The following is a 24,777-nucleotide window of genomic DNA, read 5'->3' as shown; positions in this document are numbered from 1 at the left end:
ATTATTTTATAATTAGAAAAAATTTGGTTAAAAAATCTATCTTTTATATTCAGCCAAACCCCGATTTTTCTGTAGCCTTTACCCATTTTTAAACTCATTTATCTACCATATTTTCATTGAGTTCTTCTGAGAGGCTGGGCATGGTGACAGCTACTCTGGATCAGCAGAGTGGAAGACTGGCCACGCCCAGCTGGTTCAGAACTTCCTTGCCATGGAGAATAACAAACAAGTAAACAGACACTGAGCACTGTCATTTGTTGATGTCAGCTGTGTGCTGGGCTTTCTTTTAAGTGATGTTGATGTTTCATATATTTACTTTTTATCCTTTATATACCTTTTAATCTGCAAGGCCACCTGGTCAGTAGGGCTAGGAGTCATCTCTGACAAGGACTCCCCAGCCCAAGCTTCTAAACTCCTTCAGCCTCTCCTACTACCAACTCATTACAGACCAGCCACGCTGGCCTTTCCTGCCTCAGGACCTTTGCCCTTGACTTTCTCTCCGCCCAGAACACTCACTCTCCTTATCATGCATCTCACAGAGTCCTCCACTGAGCATCCCATCCCGTGTGGCTTCCTCTCACTTCCACAGTCATTCTCCATCACTTTTTGTCACATCGCCTTGTTTTATTTTCTTTGTGGCAGTTATCACTATCTGACATTATCTGCCACTGTTTCACCCACTGGATTATAAATTCCATGGAAACACAATCCTTGCCTTCTTGTTCACCACGGTATCCCCAGTGCCTAGTATGGTCCCTGCACAGAGTAGGTGGCGCTGGAGATGGGGGGAGGGGAATGAATAAATGAAGGATGAAGAACACATGGCCTAGAGCAGTGGTCTTCACAGTGAGATCTGCATGCTGGAGGCCGTGGAAAGAGAAATGATCCACTGTAAGGCAGGAAGAATATAAGATAGACGAATAGATAAGTAGGTGAATAGACACACATATATATCATTCTTTTTTATTTTTATGAATGACAGAATCCGAATGTAATTTGTAAAGAAACAAATATACACATATGTGGGTATATTTAAATGTTTACTGCTAGAGCACATAAAAAACTTTGGGGATCCCTGGTCTAGAAGGGGAGACAGATGAAGAACAGGCCGTTCCAATGTGGTATTCAGGTACTGCCTGCAGGGCGAGTACAGAGTGCCACGGAAGTGTGCGGAGGGTTGCCCAACCTGCCTCGGAGGGTTGAATAACTGTGAAAACTAACATTTTAAGTTGTTGTGTTAATATTAATAATTATTGTTTTTAAAACAGTCCAAAAATATTTAAGACTTTATTTTTAGACTATTAAAGCAATATAAATAACCAGAGCCCTTATGGTCATTTCCCTAATAAATGGTGAAAGAGAGAGCACTCAAGATTTCACAACTGACCAGTTAGAGAGGTTATTTCCAAAGGGTTCAAATATGGCTGTTAATGACTTGTGGTTAAGTGTCTAAGTTGTCCTTGCTTTCTGAACTGCATTTCAATATTGAAAATAGAAAAATAAACATGTCTTTAAATCCTGGTCTTATAGCTAGAGAGGCAGTAGGTGTAGCAGTAAAAGAACTTGGGCTTTGGGGTTTTTTGAACTTGGGCTTGAATCTCACTCCTGCCTTTCTTTCGGCATAACTTTGAAGCAAGTCTCATTTCTTGGATCCCTCATCTACAAAATGGGCATAAAAATGCCTGCCTCAGAGGCATCATGCTGTGAAGACGAAACAAAACAGTGCACCTGAAGGGCCCAACACAGTGCTTGGTGTCTGGCAGATCTTCCTGAATGTCAGTTTCTCCCCAGTTCCTCTATTAAAAGAGAAAACTCTATGTCATTTAGAAAAAACCTAAACATACATCCATCTTTCTGAATACCATCCAGAACATGCCTCTTCTTTTTGTACTTGATTAAACTGAGTTGTGCTTGAATATACTCTTCTTTAAATAATTTACATTGATTTCATGCAAGCCACAGCCATCTTTCCTGGGGCTGTATGACCCCTGAGACTTTGCTGGAGATACCATCCGGCTAACCCTCTTTTCCTCCTGGGCTCAAGCGCAAATGAAGCTACAGCTGGATTTCTGTACTACAAATAGCTCTTGTCTTCTGAGCCTGAAGGGTTGGAGTAGGGCTGTAGCAGGGTAAACAGAGAGAAGCCGGAACCTTGGCCTGGGAACCACCTGTGTCCAGGGAGCAGGCCTCTTGTAGAGTGGGGGAGGAGGGCTGGGGGGCCTGTTTGGAGGAGAGGAATTGGTTCAGGAAGGGGAGGACTGAGCTGGGAAGAGCTCAGCAGATTCCCTGGCATGCACTGCAGAAGGATTCCCTGAAGGGCTGCACAGAAAAGAAATGTGCTGTGTGCTTGGCAGTCCAGAAACCACAGAGAACCTGGCAATGCTTTTTGAGGATTTGGGAGCAGAAAAGCAGACTCCCTAGGTGGTTATTTATAGAGCCAGCAGCAATAATGATCAGTTAGAAAAAATAAATTATAACTCAGTTGAACCTGAAATAACTTTTCTTTTGCAACCCCAGGCATTCCACATGGGCTGCTTGCATACCACTCCCTCTTGATAGTGTTCCTAAAGGCCGTGGGTCCCCGCCAGGCTCTCTCATGCCCTCCCCAAAGCTTTAGAGTGGTCAACAAGGCAGCAGAGAGGGAGTTTTTGGCTAGAGACATGGAATTTGGGCTGGACGACTCCTTTCTTTCCCCCTGTACCCTCCAAATGGCAAAACTGTCCCTTCTTTCCTCCCTAAACATGTTTGTAACATGTGGCTAAAGGCAAACCTCACCGAGTGTATGGAACCCTGCCATGCTGAGCCTCCAGCTTTCACACATCTTGTTCGCATGAGCGTGTGCACACCAGTGACTGTGTTTTAGCTGCAGTGAGAGCTTCTCACCTTAGTGCCTTCTGAGAAGCTGGTTGCTAACTTTGAGTTCATAGACCCCAAGCCTTTCATCCCACCTCAGCCAGTAAGCAAGACCACGATGATGTTCACACTGACAGTTTGGCAGTGGGGTCACCTTGAGCTGCCGGACCCATCACTTAGCTCATGACACTTGGGCATCCATCCTGTTTCCCTTCTTCCACCCATCTGCTCCTCTTTTCTATTCCTTTCTTCATTAATTCATTTGCTCTTCAATCAACAAGCATTGGGTCTCTACGATGTGCCAGGTATCCAGCTTGAGGCTGCAAAGTGGGGGGGCATTTGAGCTGATCTGGCCTGCAGATGCATTTTATTTGGCTCACAACATGGTGTCTTAAATTTGAATCTGCTGCTGACACATAAAGATGGGGTGATTTCATATGAGAATGCCGATACCTGGCTTCTCCCCAGAAATGTGAAGTTTGGGTAATGCTGGCCCACAGTCCCACATGATAGTATTTTCGTCTTTAGTTAAGTTCAGTCCCTCTGATTCATCACAGATCCTGAGACTTCCAATTGTCTGGCTAACACCAAGACAGCAATCATCGAAGTCCCATAAATGAGCTGCTTTACCTGTTTATATGACCTGCCTAGCCCCGTCGTCACTTGAATCTGTGACTCCTAATGCAGACTCTAATCTGAGGACTTTATGGTCCAGTGGGGGAGACAGAGCCATAGGTAATTTTAGTATGTGAAGAGCTCTATGAGAACAGTGTACTTTGGGAGCCCAGGGGAGGAAGATTGATATTAACAAAAAAGTCAGGGGCTTCATGGAGAAGGTGAATTTTGGAAATGCACTGAGGATATGCCGAGAGGAAGCTGTGAAGGGCACCCCAGACAGAGGTAGAGAAGTCCAGTGGGACAGGGTGAGGCAAACCTGAGCAGAAGTACAAGAAAGGCTGTTCTCTCTTCAGTGGGATGCTCCATGGCCACCCCTGCCTGGCCCCAAACCAGAGGTCATGGGCCCTTCACACCTGTTTCTGACTAACTGATGCCCGTGCTCCAGCACCTGCCCCACACAACTGGGCGGCCCTGTGTGCAGGTCCCAACCTGTATGTTAAGATTTGCCTAGAGTAACAGAGTCCTGCTGTCCCTCCCTACTCCAGCCCTGAATGCAGCAGGGGAGGGGCAGAGGGTGAAGGAGAGGACAAGGCAGGTCTGTCTTCACCCTCTCAGAGGCCATAGGTGGCCCTGGGCACAGGCTCAGTGGATGGACAGGCTGATTAAGGCTCCATAATCCCCCCACCTCTCTGGCACCTTTCTCTCCTCCTCCCCTGAAAGCCAGCGATCCTTAGTACAGGCGTTCACCTGACTCACCCCCTCGGCATACTCACACATTCATCATTTACAGGCTAGTGTCAACCCAGAGCTGAGGAATAGCAGGTGGAGACCTGTAGCTTTCGGATAATTCCCCTTGGAGCGTTCACGGCAAGCTTTTATCCCTTCCATGCCCCACATCCTGGCTTTGCCCTGGTTACAAACACCCTTCAGTCCCCTTTGCCTCACTCACTTCCCCCTCCCGAAGCGCCCTTTCTCGCCCTTTCTACATGTTGAAATCCTTCTGTTCTTTAAGCCCCTTGATGCGTGACGCCTCTCTGAACTTTCCTGATTCAAGCAACCACCATCAGCAGTCATGTCAGAACACCGCTAGAAATCAAATAACTTGCCAATGGTCCAGATGCCCCAGCCAATACAGTGTTTCGGAACTGGAAGAGAACTCGGCCACTGAAGATAACCTAATCAAGCTGCCTTCATCTCCCACCCACTTTTTTTTTTTTCTGCAGTGAATATGGCAGTTCATGGTGGTGGTGATGAATTCTGTGTCCCCGACCAGAGCACATGCCGTTTGAGGGCAGGAACTAGCGGTGGTGCTCATCTTCCCAAGGATGCGGTGCACAGCTGCATGAAGACTATGCCTAGTCGGATGTAGTTAGCTGCCTAGTGAATTGGACTCTTGAGCAAAGGGATAAGAAGTTACTCTTTGCATGCAGTTTGTCCTGAAGGTTATCACTTAAGGAAGAGTGGAAATAGTTTGGGAATGACCTGGGGCACTGTAACATGAGGGCACCTTATGGCTGAGAGCCTCTTTGCCTGGAGCATTAAAATCTGGTTAATAGGAAACTGGTTTATGCAGCCCACTGGTTAATCCAGAGTTGGTAAAGGAGACCTGGGGGAAGGAAAGGTGTGTAGACCTCCTTCCTGTCCCAAGGACCTGGGCTTGGTGATAAGAAGCCGGGGTCTGGTGATAAGAGGGAAACTTGGCTTCTCCGAAGTTCTCATATCTAGGACTCTGAGTTATCCAAAGAATTTTGGCAGGAAGTTGAGTGGTCTCAGCTTGTTTTCTACCACTTGCCCTGGTTCGGTTCCACTGACAGTTTCCACATGTTCCTCTGCGGCTTGCCACACTGGTCTTCTCCTGGGCTTCCTCCTGGACGCACTGCCTGTGCCTGTGGCCGCTGGCTGCGATGCTGCTGGCAGCTCCGCCAGGGCTCCGAGTGGCCGGTGATAGCACTCCAGGCTGCTGTCCTTGGGCTGGGGGCTTCCATGTGGCAACCTCGGGCTTGGGAGTACTAAGAGGGGTAGAACTAAGAGAGGCGGCAGAGCAGGTCTGGGCAAAGGTGCACACCCTGAGACATTTCACTAATTTGGATCCCTCCAGAGACTACATGGTCTTACTATTAATCATTTTAATAGCATGTTACAGTCTTTTACTGTTTACCAGGCGTTTTCATGTATCCTAACTTCCTTGATCCTCACAAGTACACTGTGTCTTGGGTATTTTCGCCGCCTCCCATTTTACAGATGAGGAAACTGGGACTCAGAGAGATTTAAATGACTTGCCTAGGATTTGAACCCAAATCTCTTGGCTCTAAAACATCACATCATCCTTCTACAACTTATTGCCTCCTGAATCCTATATCCAGGTAGAGCTCTCACCAGCATCTTTTCTATGTTCCGTAATCCCTGGAACTTTCTGTCTTCTCTCTCCTGTCACTGAGAACATCAGCCTAAAGTGTATTTTCTCTTTCACATCCTGGGGAAGCACAGGAGTCCAACTCCTACTATTTAAAGGGAGAGAAACTGGAAAGATAGTCTCAAATTCCAACTTTGGGAGCCACGTTGAAAGAAGCTGTTCCCAGTGTCTTAGGTTCTTTCATTCCTTGGTACATTTATTTGTTCATTTAACAGATATGTATGGAGAAGCTGCTGTACACCAGGCACTCTTCTAGGTGCTGCGGTTACAGTGGTGAAGCAGACAAGCCAAGTCTCTGCTCTCTTGGAACTCCTATCCCAGTATCAGGTGGTAAAAGCAAGTAAATGATGGACAGAATGTTTCGGACAGTGCTAGGGGCTATAAAGAAAGTAGGGGAGGGTGAGGGGATAGAGAGTAACTGCCAGGTAGTGGGAGTGAGGTCAGCTTGTATTAGGTGCTCAGAAGAGACTCTTGAGGAGAAAACACACCAGCTAAGACTTGAGTGACACAAGGAGCCTGACAGGAGAAAACCGGGACAGAGGGACCAGGAAGAAAAGGGTCTAAATGGAAACTTGGAGTGAGATTTTAAGGCAATACTTCTTTCATGGTGGTGCTCACATTGGAATCTTCTGTGTGCTGTCATCGCTGGGGTTCAGCAGTGTTGTACCTCATGGGAGCAGTTATCCCAAGACCCTACAGACATGTAATGGGCTTCCTATGAGACAACCAGTTCTGAACTGCAGGCAGTGGAATCACAGTTGAACGTGGAGAACCAGGAACTGCTTTCATCATAGGTTTACTAAGAAATGACCATATGGAATGCGTGCTTTGGCATGAAGAAGGGGAAGCAAAAGCCCAAATTCACTGATTGCAGAAACTCTTGACTTCTGTGATCCCGGAGGTGATAGCAAAAGTTGGAAGGATTTCTAAAAGTCCATATTTGTGATTTTAAATAGTGCTGCTGGGGTTTCTGGTTCGGGTCCTGCTATTGGTTATCTGCGTTTCATTGTTTCTTTGAATAAGTCACTTAACCTCTCTAAACTTAGTAATACTGTAATAAGCGAGGGCATTAGATTAGATAAACTCAAAGGCAATGTTTTTTCTTTTAATGCCTTACAATGAATACATTTATGAACAATTAATTGTCTCTTTACGTTGCAGCCTTTTCTGTGCTTCTGCTTTGGGTGAGGTTAGAGTGTGCTAAGTGAAAGTAAGTCATTTCATGATGATGATGGTTCCTTAATATAACACTATTGGCTTCTCCTGATGTAGAGCAGTGGGGCCCCACAGTGTAGTCCCCACGCCAGAGGTAGCAGCAGCACCTGGGAACTTGTCAGAAATACACATTCTCAGCCTCTATCCCAGACATACTGAGTCAGAAACCCTGGGATGTAACCTGAAAATTTGTGTTTTAACAAGGCCTCCTGATGTTTCTGATGTAGGCTAAAGTTGGAAAATTTTGGTGTAGAGTATGTGCTTTAGGATTTGGGGCTGCCAGTAATGAATTCTTACATTTCAGTCATACTTGTGGCCATAGGAAATGGTTACGTTTGTAAGATGTTCGTCTAGCTTGGCTTGGCAAACAGTCTTGTGGCCATAAAGCAGAAGGCAGGCTCCTGGCACATGCTGGGTTTGGGCCCAAGCTCTTCTGGTTGGTATCATGTCTCATCTAACTATTGCGGGCGAGCACCAGCTTAGAAGAGGTGTTTGTTAGCAAGGGGGCACAGTCATTCTGGAGGGAGCCTTGATGTAGGGTACTGCCGGATGTGCTTCATGGAGGATGATTTAAGTGGAGCAGATTGTTGATTATGGTTAGCGTTCATACATTCTTAAAGTATGAAACTGTCTTGGGTTTATGTCTTTGGTAGATAGATCTGCTTGCACCTGTGCTGTGAAGATCAGTGGTGACAAAAAGTCTTGGGTCCCAAATAAGAAGTAACCTGGTGACTCTGCTATATACTGAATTTAGAGTTCTGATCCAGTTTGATCTCCTTGTCTAAATGTCCACTCATAAAACTAGAATGAGGTGACCAGATGGTCCAGATCACCCAGGACTGTCCCGTGTTTCCCCTTCCTGTCCCTCAGTCTGGTGTCTCGGATTTGGCCCTGCATTGCCCACTCCTGCTGGATCTTGTCCAGTCGAGGGACAAAACGTCCTGACACTTTCCTGAAGAATGGGAAGAAAGGAGATTCTGAAAGCACAGAATGCAATACCGTGCCAGAGGCCAAGGAAGCCGACGCCTGAGGGATTGCGACAGGAGCCCTGAGGACAGCGGGAGCTGGAGGCATGCAGGCCCAAGAACTGTGGAGGTAAGTCCGTTTCTCTGGTAGGACTTAGAGGAAGGTTAGCAGTAGGTAGGGATTGGGAGGTGGGGCTGGGATGACCCCTGCTGGGCCAGAAGAATGGGAGGCAGATGGCAAAGCAGAAGGTGACAAGGCAAGGTGAGGAATGTGAGCACTTTAGCCCAAGCTGGCCTCACCTCTCTGCTTATGCCTTCTGCCCCACCTTTCTGAATTCTTTCCATCTCTGACCATGCCATTCCATTCCAGGATCCGTCCTTCTTCCTGCTATTTTATTGGCCCCGCCACCCTTATTAACCTCTTGCACTGCCTCCCTCCCCAAGCTTGTTATGTCCCACCCATTGCCCACTCCATCTCTTTGTCTCATTTCTGTCCATTATTGACATGATGAAAGCAGGAGAATGGTAGAGTCCCATCGTGATAAGCGCTTTCCCTGTTTGCAGATACCAGCAATGACTGAGAGCCACCCACAGCAGCTCCTGAGCTGTCTATCCAGGACCCACCAAATGCAGGACACACAGCAGGTCTCTCTCACTTTGCAATTGCAAAAGCTGGAACAAGGGCCAAAGAAGCCGAAGAAGCAGCATGAGTCTAAATGCTTCCAGAGTAACCCTGAGAAAATTCTCTGTTGAGTTACAACTAGTTTTGCCAACAGATACTGTGAGAAGAGACCTTCCCTCCCACATTGGATTCTACCTTTCCTGGATGCCATTCTTGAGACTTTGAAGATCTTATATAGCTACCTTTCATCAGGCTATTCCTGCTTCAGCTGTGGGAATTCTGGTTAACCTTCTCTATGAGAAAATGTTAACATTTTCTCCCTCCAAGTTCTGGATTTAACTGTCTTACCTAAAACTGGGTCATTTTAGGCTAAAGCACCCTAGACATTACTGTTTCTCAGAAGTTGCCAAGTTCCTGTCACACTTGTTTCATTTGTGAACAGTGGCCCACTCCGACAGATGCTACCTGGCCTGGGCAGTGTGTCCTCCTCCATCAGCTTCCCGGTCCCTTTCTCCCCTCCCCTGCCCTGTCCCAGGTGCGACTCACACAGTGGCAACTCTGCCTCTCCTGGCGGGGCCCAGTACGTGGCAGATGTGCTCTGGCTGATGTGTGAGAGAAAGTGTGGTCTTTGTAAATTTGGAGGCGATTGGAGCAGGCCTCCACCCCTGGGAGAAGGTAACTTTAGAGGAGGCCAGCCTTCTCCCAGCGTTCTACCTGGCTCTACCCTACAACTCTCGCTCTCACCTTTTAGTGTCTATTCTTATCCAGGGCCGTTGTTATTTTCTTTTTTGAATCAAAAGTAACTTTGGTTGTCATTTTCATTATTGTAAAACAGCATGTGCTTATGATAAAAAAAAAAAAAACATTAGAAATATAGACAAATAAAAGAAAACCAGCCTCCAACCCAATTTACCTCGAAGACAACCACTCAGACTCTGTTGAAGAGCCTTCCAGATCCATTTCCAGGTGTATAGTATCACATGTCACTGCAACATCGCAATACCGCATATGTTCTTTGATGAGACTCATTGTCATTTAATGTGTCATCGTGAACAGCTTGTCCATATCAACAAGCTTTTTTTTTTTTGATTTGTAATATCTTTAATTACAGAAGGGAAAACTGAGGCCAAATATGAAGTAATTTACAAAAAGAAAAATTAGGGTGCTGAGTCACTTAGTATAAATGAATAAAGCCAAGTGGCTACAGCTCAAAGAATGTACATTCCCATTTTCTCGTTTTTTTGCCATGAATTACGTGAGTCTGCAGCCATTATAATATAAGAACACTGTACTTAATTATAAAGATAGACCATCATTTATTCACCTGATTGCATATGGCTCCATGTTTGGGTTGTTTTCAACTTTTCTCTATTTTCAACAGCATGAATGACCATGGTTCTAGTTTAATCTTCATAAAATTATTTCCTTGAGGTAAATTCTCAGAAAGAGACAAAAAGATGATTAGTAAAGGTTATGAAGACCTCCAAGTACGAAGCCAGCATTAACTGTGTTGTGTCCAAATCCATTAGAGCCTGAGCCACTGGCAAGGCCACATGCCTTTCTATGTCCACACTTGGGTAGCTCTGGCCTCCTTTCCCTTGTCCAGAACAGAGCAAACCCATGAACGATGCTGGAGTTCAACAGATGGTGAATGAGGGTGCGGTGTTGTCTGTTTGGGTCTGGTATTGGGGTATGTCTTGTAGTTCCTCACTGGATGCTAAGAAATAGGCATTTGTTCATTCATTCATTACCTATTTAAGGAGCAGCCACTGTTACAAGGTGCCAGGCTAGAGGCAGAGAAGACAAAAACAGGGACTCCACATTTAGGGAGATCACAACCTAGAGAAGGTCAATTACTAATAACCCACATGTATAGTGAGGGGAATATGTAAGTTCAATTATACATCTCAGGGCAGAAAATTTGGAACAACCTGAAAGTCCTAAAGAAAAAAGAAAATCACACATAATTGATCCATTCATCACAGCTGTCGTATTTTACGTGTGTCCCTCAGGCAATGAGACTTGCTTGTTTATGGACATCCTCACGGGATAAGACCTCCTTGAAAGCATTGTCTGTGTCCTTCATTTGCACCCCGAGACCCTGCACCATCTTATGAGACTTATTCCGAAATCTGTAAAACGTAAAATCCAAATGGGAGTAAACAAAATTCAAGGTAAAGGGATTCATGAAATGAAACAAAGTCTCAATGTTTTATGTATGTAGGGAAATTTGCATTAATTCATATCCTTCTGCTTGATGGAAACTTTTTCAAATATTTCATCATAAAAGTAACAATCTCATTTAAGAAAATGTGGGAACTAGAGAAAAGGAGAACTGTCATCCTATCTCACCATCCCAACCCAGGGCCGATAGCATTTTGTGACCTTCATCCAGAAAAATTTGTATTAAGATGATATTGAGGACAAGAATGGAGGAATATGTGAGTGTTGTGAGTTTTTTCAATTTTATTTTTAATTTAACATGTTTAATAGTTAGTTATGTTCACATAATTCAAAATTCAAATAGTACAAAGGCATCGAGAGTGCAAAGTCTGTGTGCCCCAGCCATCCGGGTCCCTGCGCACATCTAGTGTATCGGTTTCTTGTGTAGCCTTCTAGAGTTTTTTTTTTTTGTGCATATAAACTCAACTATGTATATAAGATATGAGTGTTTAGTGGAGGGCTTGGCGGTATTATTACTGAATATTCTAAGTTTAGCCTAAACTGTCCTTATTCATCTTAATGGCAGGCCTGGGGTATAGGTAGAGAAGAAGAGAGAAAAGGGTAGGAGGTGTGTGTGGGGTAAGAGAGGGGTGTGTGTGTGTGTGTGTGTGTGTGTGTGTGTGTGTGAAGTAGGTGATTATCACTGAGGAAGAGAGTAAAGGGATAAGAAGCAAAGTGAAAGAGGAATCAGTCATTCATTTGTTTAGTCAACCAATATTTATTGAGCATCTATTATGGCCAGATACTATTCTGGACCCAGGAGAATCTGGAGTGAACCAAAAAGACAAAATTCCTTGTCCTCATGGATATGCTTTAAAAATAGAAGATAGTGAACAATAAGCATAATAAATAATAAATTATATAGTCGATAAGTGCTATGGAAAAAATTAAGTAGGGTGCAGGAGATGGGGCATCTCAGGGAACAATTTTAAAGTGAGCAGTCAGGGTGGGCTTCATGGAGAAGGGGGCACATGAGCACAGACTGAAGGAGGTAGGAGAGTGAGCCCTGTGGATATCTGGGGAAGGAGCGCCCACAGAGGGAGGAGGCAGTACAAAGACTCTGGGGCAGAAGCGTGAGGCCTGGAGGCTGCCCACAACCGCACACCCACCCCTGGCTGCTCTTGGTGACCTCCGCACTGAGGCCAGATTTTTTCAGGTCCCAAGGAAGCTGGGGTCAGGCTGCTGGTCCTATTTACAGTGCTGAGATTATTCTATACTGAATGTTAGTTTTTCCTTTCTCAAAATATTTGTCCTAATATTTAATCTTACTCCTTCCAAGATAATTCTGTGGTTTGGTTGTTAATTTAGTCCAAGTTATAGAAGAAGGGGGTTGCATCATTTTCACAGAAGCAAGATTGAGACTCAGTGGTCCTAGATCTAAAACCAGTCCTGCCACCTGTTTTTAAGCCCTTGCATCGGACACACTGTTCAACTCCTCTGGTCCTCTGTTTCCTCATTTAGAAATTGAAGGGTGTGCTTAGATGGCTTGAGGGCTCTTCTCAGACTCTGTAACCGGTGCAGGTAGGAAATGGTGTTGGGCGATGTCTGTTAGTACCGACAAAAGCTCCTGCCCGCGGAGGACTCTGCACGAGCGCGTGCCGATATGTGCCGCCGCCGGCTTTCCTCTTGGACTCGAAGAGCTGTTTCCCCCTTCCAATAGAATATTCCATTTGAGTGAGTCCAGAATCCCTGATCGTAGCAGAGGAGACACAGCAACACCGCTAATTACATTCCTCTCCTCGTTCCTTTGAAGCTCCGAAGGGCTGGTTTTCTCCACGTCCCTGAGGTGCGCTGGCTCTCAGTCTGCGGTGGGCACGGCCATGTTAGCATCTGGGGCTCCTTCTTTTGTTCTTTTGGCATCAGAGTTTCCCTCCCCTCCTTGCTATCATCACTTTGGATGCCTGGAGTCTTTCGTCTGCCCCGGTGAATTAGGCAATAGGGAGGAGAGGGAGTGTGTCATCGGCATCACCGTTGTTCCATGTGGAGCAAAAAGCGCTGTGAATTTAAAAATGGGAATATGTGTAAAAGGTTGTGGGGGAGAGCTGGAGCCTTCAGCAATTTCATTTAGGGGGAAAATGTGAAACATGAATAGAAGCCTTTTCTCTTTCACTCTTAAAGTGTGAGTCACCTTGGTTGGAGCTACTTTATGCTTGTTCCTCAGCTTTTTCTCTGTCGTTTCTTACACTACCCATCTTTAGTATTCCTAGCTACTATTAATCAGGGCACCAGAAGAGTGGTTTCCAGAATTGGGTTTCCCTTCCATTACTGGGTTTGTTGTTGTTGTTTGTTGTTGTTAAGGGGGTGCATTGTCTTCTCTTAGCACAGTAGGAGGAGTATATGTACTCGCACACTTTCCATTGAAAATGGATTCTGAGACGTTTAAATACATTGAAATCGACTCCTGATGGATGCTATTTTCCCAATGCCTTTTAAAATATATGTATTAAAAAAAATCCCTCTGTTACTTCTTCCATTTTGTGTGATGCCTTTGTTTGCATCAACTGTTGTGGAGAGAAATTTTATTTGGAATATTCATAACAAGTCTATCGCTAATTATCACTTTAACAATGTGTTATGGAGTGTATCCATGCAGTCATCTGGAAAGGCACATATGCCATGAAATTTGGGATTTGCTGTGTACTGGGTGTGCCCACTCTTAGTGTTTCATCAGATCTTTGCTCTGGGAGGCAGTAGAGGTGCTTTGTCAGGGAGAACGCAGGACTGACTTTGAAGCTGAATGCGTGCATCCTTCATTCCTGTCTTCATGGCAACAATTTCCAGGGTAAATTGCTTTTGAGTGTAAGAAAAGCTTTAACTTGAAATAAAAACCCTTCTGCGCACCAAATGCCCATCATGGAAAGCTATGGAGAGAGAATCTGAGGTTAACCCAGGTCAGCACTAGGTGGACAGATCCCAGCTGTAGATCTGATCACAGATGACGAAGAGGCTGCTGGCCTTCATGCTTTCCTGATGCTCTGGCAAGAAAGGTGGGTCTCAAATCACCACCCCCTTGGCAGACCTCAGAAGCAGATGAAAAGGAACTTCATCATCTCAGGAGAGGACAAGCAAGAATGCCTCTCCCTTTCTTTCTGCTCTTCCCCCCCAACCCCCTTGGGAAGGAGAATGAACTCATGCTGGGTTCCTTCTTCAGGATTCTCAGTGGACCTGAGCTTCAGGAGTCTAAATCACATTATCGCAGGGGCACGTGGAACCTTTCCCAGCAAGACTTCCTGATGGAAGTCGATGAAGCCCCAGAGGCTGCCTGCAAATGTGGCCGGGAGTAATGGAGCATAATGGAGCAGACCTCCTGGTCGAAGAGTTCAGGCCTAGTGCAGTGATAAATCAAGTGGCCTTCATGAAGAGCCAGTAATGAGACAGCCAGTAGTGAACTGCTGAACTTGGCTGCCTATATCTTTGTGGATCTTTGTGGGTCCTGATTTTCACTTTAGTGGGGAACTCAGACCCAGTCTTTTCTGGCTGTCCTTGGAATGTTCGGAGGGATGTAATTTGGATGATTGTAGAGTCGACTCCGTTAACAATGAACTTTTTGTAATGAATTTTTATTGCATTTGGAGCTTGGTTTTGCTAGATGTTGCTTTGGAAACAATAATAGTAATTATTATTTATCAAGTACTTACTATCCGCTAGGCATACTATTTATCAAAATCATTAGCAAGTAACATTAATGGGACATTTATGATGTATCAAACTCTTAGGCACTTTAGATACTTACCTCACTAGGCTCTAGAAGAAATCTCCTATTGATGTCATCAATTTGATGTGAGGTCACTGAGGCTCAGAGCATTAGATGAGCTGGTCAAAGCGGCTCCACTGGTCAGCCCTTTGAGGAAGGTAGTGGTTTTTGCTTGTCTTTCCATAGCCGTGCCCTTCTTTCTCATTTTAAAGCAGCAGGAGAAAGTGCCCTGAGGAACAGCGAGAAGGTAGAGTACAGAGCAAAAAATAGGGTATTTCCTGGCTTTGTGTAGTCAGAGAGTGATGCTGGTGCAGGGGTGGCTTATCACTGCTGGGCAGCATTTGGCTCTGGGAGCTTTGCACCTGTTCATGATGCATTGTTGAAACTTGGTGCTGGCTGCTTCCTTAAGGAGTTGAATCAATAAACTCTGGATTTCTGCCATTTGGTTCCTTTATTTTTGTTTGGGGTCATGGTGGGATCCTGGAGGAGTTGGGTGGTAGTTTATTTGAGAAAGATAATTCTGGATGTATTTTAAAGCAAGCCACCACAAAGAGATTCTGATGCAGCTTTCATCCATGGGCAGGTGGATGTGGGCAGGTGCGCTGTGCGGTTCTGGGAGGGGCAGAGGAGGTGGCTGGGTTTGTAGGTGGAAATACTGGCCGGCTTTGTTGTGGTCCGGCCTGGGCTCAGCCAGGCCACATCCATTAACTTTGCCAGTACCGCACTAATAGGTGGGTGATTCAGCTCCTTCCTGTGTTTTATTACCGGACAGAGACTATAACAGCTCTTTGATTTAGCTAGTTAATAAAGTAAGCTATCAGGCTCCACTATTTAACCACTGACTGGATCGCCTGGGGCTTGTTGCTTTCTGGGAAACTTCTGATATTGTTTTAGAATTGAGAAGAGAGAAGGTTGTGGAGTTTGCAGGTTCCGTGTGTGTCTCCCACTGGCTCCTTCCCGGGCAGCCCCACCAGCCCGGCATACCCACACCCTTCCGGTGCCAGGCCTCCTGGTGGCTCTCTTGTTCTGGGATCTGACCAGCTCCGTGGGTGTCATGCCTAGAGGTTAAAATCTGAAGGACTCAACGACAGTGTGAGATGTCTGGGAGTTGTATGTGAACCTGGGGGTTTCCCGTTGGGTCCGCTGTTAGTGTCCTAGGGCTGCTGTAACAATTTACCACAAACTGGGGGGCTTAGAACAACAAATGGATTCTCCCACTGTTCTGGGGGCCAGAAGTCCGAGTAGGCCATGCTCCTGCTGAAGGCTCTAGGGAAGAAAGATTCCTTGCCTTTTCCCAACTTCTGGTGGTTGCTGGCCGTGCTCGACATTCCTTGGCATATAGATGTGTCACTGCAGTCTCTGCCTCTGTCACCACCTGGCCTTTTCCCTGCATGAGTCACTATGTCTTCTCCTCTTATATGGACACCAGTTGTGTTTGATTTGGGGTCCATCCAAATCCAGCGTGACCTCATCTTCACTAATTACTTATACGAAATCCCTATTTCCAAATTAGGTCATAATCTGAGGTCCGGATGGATATGATTTTTCTTTTTCTTTTTTTTTTTTTTCTTGCGGGGTTATCATTTACTCCAGTCCAGGCCCTCTAGGAGCAAATGACGACAGTGTGGGGACTGGGGACTGTGATTAACCGATTCATAGAAGGAGGTGTGGACAGGGCTGAGCTCAGGTCTCACAAACGATTCTAGGTGGCACGGTCCTGTTGAACTTTCTGTGATGATGGGAGTGTTCTGTAGCTGTGATGTCCACCATAGTAGCCACACTTGACATGTGGCTAGTGCAACTGGATTTTAAATTGTAATTAATTGAAGTAGGCACATGTGACAAGCAGCTACCATATCAGACAGTGCGGCTCTAGACCTTCTCGAGATGGAAATAAGAGAAGGAAGGGGAGAATGCTTCCAAAGTTTGGGCAGAGCCATTTGCATCTAGGCTGCTTACCAGGTGTTTACAAAGCTGAGCAAGGCAGACGGTTGCTCCTTTCCCCTTCTTGATTAGGAGAAGGCTGTCATACGGAACCCTTGGCTGGAATTGTGTGTCACAGTGAGCCATGCTGCAACTCACCTGGGGGTCCGCTCACCCCTAGGCGGTGCCCATTAGTCAGGGCTGAGATGGTGCCCTCACTCATGGGCTTCACACACACGGGGTGTTCCTACTTGTCTGCTGCCAGGTGCTCATGCTCTGGGCTCTGCGATTCTTTAGTTCCATCTTCTAGGATGCTCCCATGGGCAAGTTTAGGAGAAAGTGCCATGGGAGTTCCCACAGGTGGCCCTACTTTCATCTCCAGGGTCAGAGAAGGCTTCCTGGAGGGTGGGATCCTTCAGCTAACACCTGTTTCTGCTGCAGAGATGCCAGTCTGTGTTTGTACCCAAGAGTGAACATTTGGGATTACAGGCCTTTAGAGCCAGAGGCACCTCAGCAACTATCGTGGCAGCGGTCTCAACATTCATGAACCATGAGTTCCTCAAAGGAAAATTCATCTGGACTCTTGATATGTAGAACCAATAACAGGGGACTGCTTCGGGTTGGTGGGTGAGGGGAGGAGGAGACCAGATACCTTTGCAGGGACCCCCTTCCCTCCTCTGTGGACCCTGGAACACAGGGCAGGAAACCACAGGTTGAGGCTGGCTTCCCCCTGTGGCAGACCAAGAAGTGGAGGTCCAGAGAGGCTGAGAAACTTGACAGGGGCACACAGCAAGTTGTGTGATGAACGTTATTTATTGGCGGTTTTCTGATGATACATTGCTGGCCCCTCCCCAAATATTTGACACCCTTTTTGAGAGAAGATAACTTAGTGTAGTTGTCAACCATTGTGACCAAACTGGGATTTTTGCTCTAGGATCAGATGCCCTTTCTGACTTTTTTTATTTTTATGCTATTTTTATGCTGCAGGCTGGCTGAGATTCATGGGTGGTCCTAAGTTACACATAGTTATCCTTTCTGGTACTGTGTGTTAAATGCCTGTACGTGCCACATACTGGGCAAAGTCACCTCGTTGTGTCCTTGGCAAAGTTTGTATTACTGACCCCATTGTATAGATGAGAAAACTGAGGCTCAGAGAAGTAGAGAAGAGAGTCAAAGCCCATGCTCTTTGCACAGGGAGCTGCCGCCCTCCTAGGAAGATGGAGATAAATGTGAAATACCTTAGATGAATTAGAAATGAGGTCCTAAAAAATCAGAATGTCATTTAAGGGCAAAGATCAGACAATATGACTCAAGAGAGGAGGGGAGGCCAGTCCTGAGGCTGACCACAAGCGGATGTGAGGCAGCCAAGTGTCCTACAGCAATGCTGTGGGATCTGAAAGTGTGGAAGGAAAGCAAGGAGTAAAGGATGACATTATAGGAAGAGAGAATAGCTTGGTGGTGTTCAGAGTCGGGAAGGGCAGTGGCGATGGCTATAAAAGGGCAATATCAGGAATCCTTATGGTGATGACAGTGCTCCGTATCTCTCCTGTATCCATGACAATATCTAGGATGTCGTGATATAATACAGCTTTACGTGATGTGATCACTGAGGGAAACTGGAGGGTGCATAGGATCTCTATATTATTTCTTACAACTTCATGTGACCCTACAGTTATCTCAGCAAATTTAATTAAAAATATATATTAAAAAACCTGAAAAAAAAGAAAGCAAAGAGTTCATGGGGCCATCTGTATCAAAGGAGCAGAATTCCAATTTCTTTTATGCATTGAAAAGAAATTTGACCATTGTCTTCTGCAGCAAAGGTGTGTTCATATGTCTGCACTAGAAGCAATTAGGCTTGTCAAGGGCCCTGCAGAGCCGAGAGGGCCACCCCTGCCTGGGAACTGCTAACATAGAAGGCAATGCGAAAGACAGAGAGTGACAATATGAATCCACAGAGGTGGTTGGATGTTGGATAAATACTGATCTGTCAAGCAGGTGGTGACAAACACTCAAGCACCTACTGGTACCAGGCAGTGTTCCAGGGCTAGGGACTCAGGGCTAAGAAAGTCAGTGTGCCTGTTCATAATTCTTGTATTGTAGAATAGGAGACAGGCAATAAACACGGAACGAGAAAGTGAATCGGGCATGTCAGATGCTGACGGGCTGTGAAGAAGGCCGAAGAGCAAAGCGTAACAGAGCAATTGAACTGGAGTGATCAGGGAAGGTTTCTTTGAGGAGGTGACATTTGAGGACAATCTGAACGATGAGAAGGAGATCGATGTGTAGGAAGAGCAGGTGCAAAGTCCCTGAGACAGAATAAGCTTGCTGTGTTGGAGGAAAGGCCAAGGCCATTCGGTCCATGTATGGTTGGGGAGGCAAGTGGAGGGAGACGAGGCTGAAGAGATGGGCAGGGCCCGATCCTATAGGCTCTTGTGTTGCTCACAAGTTGGTATTGGGAAGCCCCTGGAAGGTCTAAATAGGGAAGACACTTGACTTTCTGTGTGGGGGATGGATTTTAGAGGGGCAGGAGTAGAAAAGAGGAGACCGTGTTCTGCGATTGCGATAGCCCAGGTCAGATGAGGGTGGCATGACAGGGCTTTGGCGATGGAAATGGAGAGGGTTTGGATATTTGGGAATACTTTGGAAGCAGAGCCATCAAAGATTTACTGGTAGCTGGAACACAGGTGGAGCAAAGAAAGAAAAAGCCAGGACGATCCCTACTTTTGCCAGTCTTACCCTACCTATGGCACACTTGCGAATTTCCTTCAGGGGACAACACTAGAAATAAACGAGGATTGGCTGAGAGCCAGTAAATTGGGATGGTTACAAATTGGGAATCCAGTTACCAATTTCCGTGATCTGGGTTCTTAGGCTTGTGTTTGCTGCAGGGAACAGAGAACACACTCATACTGTTTTGTGTGTGGGGTTATTTATAAGGCTCTTGGGGAGTGAGGAGTTCCAGAAATCATTGTGGCAGCTGCCTCTCGAACCCCAAGGAGAACTGTAGCATGTTCCTCACCATAAGGGCCATAGGCCACTCTCAAGACCAAGGCATCTCTGGATACGAGTGACTTTCTGTGATCCTGACCTAGCTGTCCTCATTCTCCTGCAGCCAGGCCTGCCTCTTTCTTCACTCTCTGGATGTCACGCTCCCAGCTCCCAACAGGGAGAGCTGGCTTGTATTGGCTGGTCCACCACCAGCTGTATCTGCAGGCCAGAGGGCTCAAGCCAAGCCCTGGCTCTGGCAGCTGGAGTTTTTGATATCTCCCCTGAAGGTCATTGTCTTTGGCTTGTGCACATATTTTTGACCTAGTCATAGCTAGAGGATTATGGGGTGCAAAATGTGGCAGTGCAGGTGCCGAGGGCCAGCTGCAGCCCCCGATGATACAGCAAGCGCCAGGGTTCATAGACTCCTTGATTCATGGATTGTCCTGCATACAAAAGTCATGTAATCTAGAAAGACAAGTCTCAGGTGGACAAGAAGGAGCTAAAGTGGCAGGTTGGATTACTCTTTTGGTGAAAGTGTGAGGAATGCAAAATAATCTTTTATCTGCATAAAAGATTAATCGGTAATCTTTATCTTTGGAGCTGCTCCTTAGGGTAGCCGAGGGAGCACTGACTACCTTTATCCAGTGTCCATCAGTCCATCGAGGGTCTCGTTGAAGTGCACTTTCTTGCCCTGCCCCAGCATTTGTGAGTCAGGATCACCCCAGGGTGAAGAGCCACTGCCTTAGGAATATTTGGGTGCTCTGTTTCCTTTCTCTGTGCATGGGCTGACTCTGATCTTACCATTGATTATCTCCATCAGTCACTTTGAGGTTAACCATGGAGGAGCAAACAGGAGTTTTTTTCCGTCGAATTCTAAAGGAGAATAGTTGCTATGGACTGAATTGTGTTCCTTTCAAAATTCATATGTTGAATCCCTAACCTCCAATGTAGCTATATTTGAAAATAGACCCTTTAGGAGTTAATAAGGTGAAATGAGGTCACAAGGATGGGGCCCTAATCTGATAGAATTAGTGTTCTTATAGGAAGAGACACCAGAGAGGTAGCTCTCTTTCTCCCTCAAATTCATGTACTGAAGAAAGACTATGTAAAGACCCAGCAAGAAGGTAGCCATCAGCAAACCAGAAAGAGACCTCTTACCAAAAACTGGACTAATTGGCACCTCGATGTTGGACTTCCCAGCCTCTAAATCCTTAAGAAAATAAATTTTGGTTGTTTAAGCCACCTGGTTTATGGTATTTTGTAATGAGAGCTTAAGTAGACTAAGACAATAGTCTTTTCAAAATAAGTTGCTTTCTATGTACTTTGGTTTCTTTAATGTCTCCAGATTTCCTTGGAGCCCACCTGCTGGGGATCAGTCATTCTGGTCCCCAAATTATGAAGATTAGATGGTGTCACTGCTATGCTCAGAATCCTCCAATGGCTTCCCACGGTGCTTAGAAGAAAACCCGGTGTCCTCACCATGGCCAGTGTAATTTGGCCCCTGCCCACGGCTCCAGCTTCACTTTCCAACCCTTCATCCTGTGTCACTGTTTTCTGGCCCCACACACTTTCCCACCTCAGGGCCTTTGCACTTGCTGCTCTCTCTGCCAGAAATGTCTTCTCTGGCCATCCCATCATAAAGAGTATTCTCTAACACTACTCTCTGCCTTCCTTTATTATTTTTTTTTCCAGAGCATTTATCTCTACCTGTCGCTATATTATGTCTGTCTCTCTCTTCCACTAGTTGTAAGCTCCATGAAGGCAGGGACTGGTGTTTGTTTTGTAGGTTACCAAATCCCCACGTAGTGCCTGGTGCTTAGTGTATGCTTGATAAATACTTACTGAATGAGTGAATCAATGAACCTCACCACTAGAATTCCAATCATGCCTTAGTAAAGAAGCTGCCACTTTGCTGTCTTGTGCTAATAGGAGAGAGCTGTTTCTTCCCCAGTCTTCTGCCCAAGCCAGACCCTTCATACTGTCATCAGTCACAGCCAACATTCACCGAACACTCAGTGTGCCAGAGAGGCATTAGGTGTTGACAAAACTGTGTTTTGGCCCATGCATTTTATAGGGTAGGGTCAGCCAGAGACCATAATAAAACAGCAGCAGTGACAGGGTTCTCTGGGGAAGGGCTGCTTGCTCAGCAGGCAGTGGGGGTCTCAGTGAAGATGCCCACCCCCTCTGCAGAGAACCGAGCAAGGAGAAATTGGCTCTAGGTAGAACAGAGAAATTCTGATCGTATATAAAAAAGTTGATGGAGCTGCCAGATGGCCACCACCCAGGCTGTCCTCCGTGGCTTCGGGCTTCTCCAATCCATTCGTGAGGTGGATTCAGTGCAGGCATGTTATGCAAGATCCAGCCACAGGCCTATAGGGAACAGGGCCAGCAAGTGTCATGAGACCCTTCAGCCTCTTGACCTTTCTGGTTCTGTGACTGTGGCAGGGCACACTGCTGACAGTCAGGAAAGCAGACCCGGGAGCAGGGTCCTCTCCGAGGTCGCTGCGTCACCTCCCCTGTGACTGTGGCAGGGCACACTGCTGACAGTCAGGAAAGCAGACCCGGGAGCAGGGTCCTCTCCGAGGTCGCTGCGTCACCTCCCCTGCCCACCGTTGCTTCCCTGTCCGGAGCTTGTGGCTCTACCATTTCACGAGCTGCAGTCTCCCACGCCGACGGGCTTAGCGGCATCTCTGAAGCGGTGTCCCTTGAGAGTTCTTCAGGTCTTGGACTTCTCTCCATGGCTAGCTCGTGTCTGGTCATTGTCCATATGAGCTGGGTGCCATCAGCAGGACTCGTGAAAGGGGAAGCACCTTTTCACTGTGGCCTCAGGCGAGGTACTTGTGTCCACCGTGATGCTCGAAGCCAGTAGTGCTCAGGGGAGGGTCTGAGGCCCTGCCTAGCTCTTTCCTGGTTGCAGGACCTGATGTATTTTTTTTTTTTTTGTATCATTGTTAGTGGTAATTACAGAGACAGGGAAGCAGAGGAAAAGGCACAGTCTTTGGAGTCGGGTGGCTCTGGATTCAAGTCTCACCTCTATCATTCATACATTTGTGCTCTGGACTAAACTTCTTAGTCCCTCAAAGCATCATTTCCTTGCCTCTGAGATAGGGATAATGTCATCCTCTCATTTTAGTTTTTTCCTTTCTTCTTCTTTTCTTTAAGCCACTGGCCCTCAAATATAATTTGTCAGTGAGTGAAACGCCTCAAAAACCAACTTTCCCCTGTGGCATTATATCATGTGGGAAGCTGGACTCAGTGACCTCTAGGTTCCTTGCCAGTGTTAGAGCTATAAATCAGTGACAGGAACAATATCTTGTGGTCAGCATGGCCATCTGGAGACCCTAATGGACCCCACTTTGAGAATCGCCATTCTAAGCATTTGGTCCTTTTAACCAGTTAGACTCACACAGTCTGGATACTGGCTTGGGGACTCTGATAATAGGAAGTCCTTGACTTTGTTTTTCATTGCAGAATACAATGAAATACAATAAGCTCAATGTAGAGCTTATTTCAGCTGGATTATTGTTTCTGTGTCTTCTCCAAATCCTAATATAAAGACCTCAACTTACATTTATAGAATCTGTTCCCAGCCCAGAGACCACAGTTCAGGGTCCTCATTTGTTCTATTGAACTCCCAGTGCCCACATGACAGGTATAGATACAAAATCTGGATGGAGGAACAATAGGAATAAAGGATACAAACAGCCTTGGTTTGGGAATCACGCATATCTCAGTTTGAATACAGTCTCTGGCATTTACTCTGTGGGTGGCTTGGGGTGTGATGAGACAAGGGTAATGCCTCAGTTTCCTTATCTGTGAAATGGGAATCCAAAATAGTTGTGAAGATTAAAATAAGTCACACTGAAAGTGTTTGGTGCTTTGATCGAACACTTCCTGATTACCTACTGTGTGCCAGGACCGTGCTGGAGACCCCTTGAAGACCCACATCCTAGAGGGCAGAAGACCAGTGGACAAGCAAATTCCTGCCCCCTCGCTCATGAGTTTTCTGGTTTATGAGGCACTGTCACACACGCTCTGTGTTTTGATCACCATGACCATCCTGAGTGGTAGGTATGAAGGTGGAGGCATCTCCAGATATGGGTGACGATGCTGAGAGGTCCCAGAGAGCTGAGAGGTGACTTGGCCAGGGTTTGCCAAGGCTGGACCAGTGGCTGGTCTCTGACTTTTTAGTAGAGGTGTCTTCATCTATACCTTTGCCTCTCAAAGTCTGATCCCCAGACCAGCAGCATCAGCAGCACCTGGAAACAGAAATGCAAATCTCAGGCCCAACCCCAGATCTTCTGAAACAAAACCTGCATTTTAAGAAGATTGGTCAGGTGATTTGTTTGCATGTTAAAGTTTGAGAAACTTGGCTCTGGACCAGATGCGTCACCTCTGGATGACGGTCAGATGGTAACTTGTCCCCAAGCCAGGACGCCAGTCTTTACAAAACATAGTATAACTGTGTCAGATGGCAGTATGGTAGTGGCTAAACGCAAATCTCTGAACTCACACTGTCCAGGTCCAAATGCTGACTCCGCCACTGGCTCTATCAGCCTCTGTCCGACATAGGTGGTATATGATGTAATCTCTCCATGTTCTGTCCCCATAACTCCATTATCCCAGGTGGATAGTAAGACTGCCCACCTCAAGATGACTGTCATTTGCATTAAATGAGGCAGCTATTAGGAGCCGACGTTGAAAGAGGGCTCGCTCCCAGCCAGGCATCGCTCGCAGTGCTCACACGAGCAGAGGCTCATGCTGGCAGCCTCAACCAGTGTTTGCTTTTATCATTACCTCATAGGACTTGAGAAAGAGACTTAACATTTTTCATGGTATTTACGGAAAGAGGCGGATGGTTATTTCATACTGCTCTAAAGCTTTGATGACCCCCACGTTAAACATATTCTTAAATGCAGGGTCTCACATGAAAGTTTTTCTAGCATCGATATAATCATGAAATTGGCATCTGAAATCCCATCCCTAGTGGATGTTATAAAATGCTCTGGGAAGTGGCTTTCCAGCTTAAAAATTCTATGATTGTCATGTAGTTTATAGACAGAGTAATTCCAAGCTGCATAGTAATGTAAAATTAAAACATGCTGGAGCCGCCAAACCCCTAGTGATCACCACATTCATTCAGCCACCTCATTCTGCACAGGAGAAAACTAAGGCTCAGAAAGGTCAAGGGACTTGCCTAAGGTCACACAGGTGGTTAACAGCGAAAACGAAGCTAGAAATGAGGACTCATCACTCAGCC

The 24,777-nt window shown here is 46.1% G+C and overlaps 1 protein-coding gene across 8 annotated transcripts in view; it reads left to right on the top strand.

Annotated features, from left to right (window-relative positions):
• The window catches only part of HIVEP3 (HIVEP zinc finger 3), a 432,406-nt gene that overhangs the window by 135,078 nt on the left and 272,551 nt on the right, over nucleotides 1-24,777 (top strand). For 2 of the 8 annotated variants that reach the window (XM_036232703.1, XM_036232689.1), the window contains exon 2: nucleotides 7,970-8,194. The exons of the other annotated variants lie outside the window; for them this stretch is intronic. The gene's annotated coding sequence lies outside the window, so the exon portion shown is untranslated. The remainder of the gene's footprint in view (nucleotides 1-7,969; nucleotides 8,195-24,777) is intronic. 8 annotated transcript variants of the gene reach the window in all.

This window comes from Rousettus aegyptiacus, unplaced genomic scaffold (genome assembly GCF_014176215.1).
Source record: "Rousettus aegyptiacus isolate mRouAeg1 unplaced genomic scaffold, mRouAeg1.p scaffold_m13_p_1, whole genome shotgun sequence".
NCBI classification, from domain to species: Eukaryota; Metazoa; Chordata; class Mammalia; order Chiroptera; family Pteropodidae; genus Rousettus; species Rousettus aegyptiacus.
This window is presented reverse-complemented; position numbering and strand designations above follow the sequence as displayed.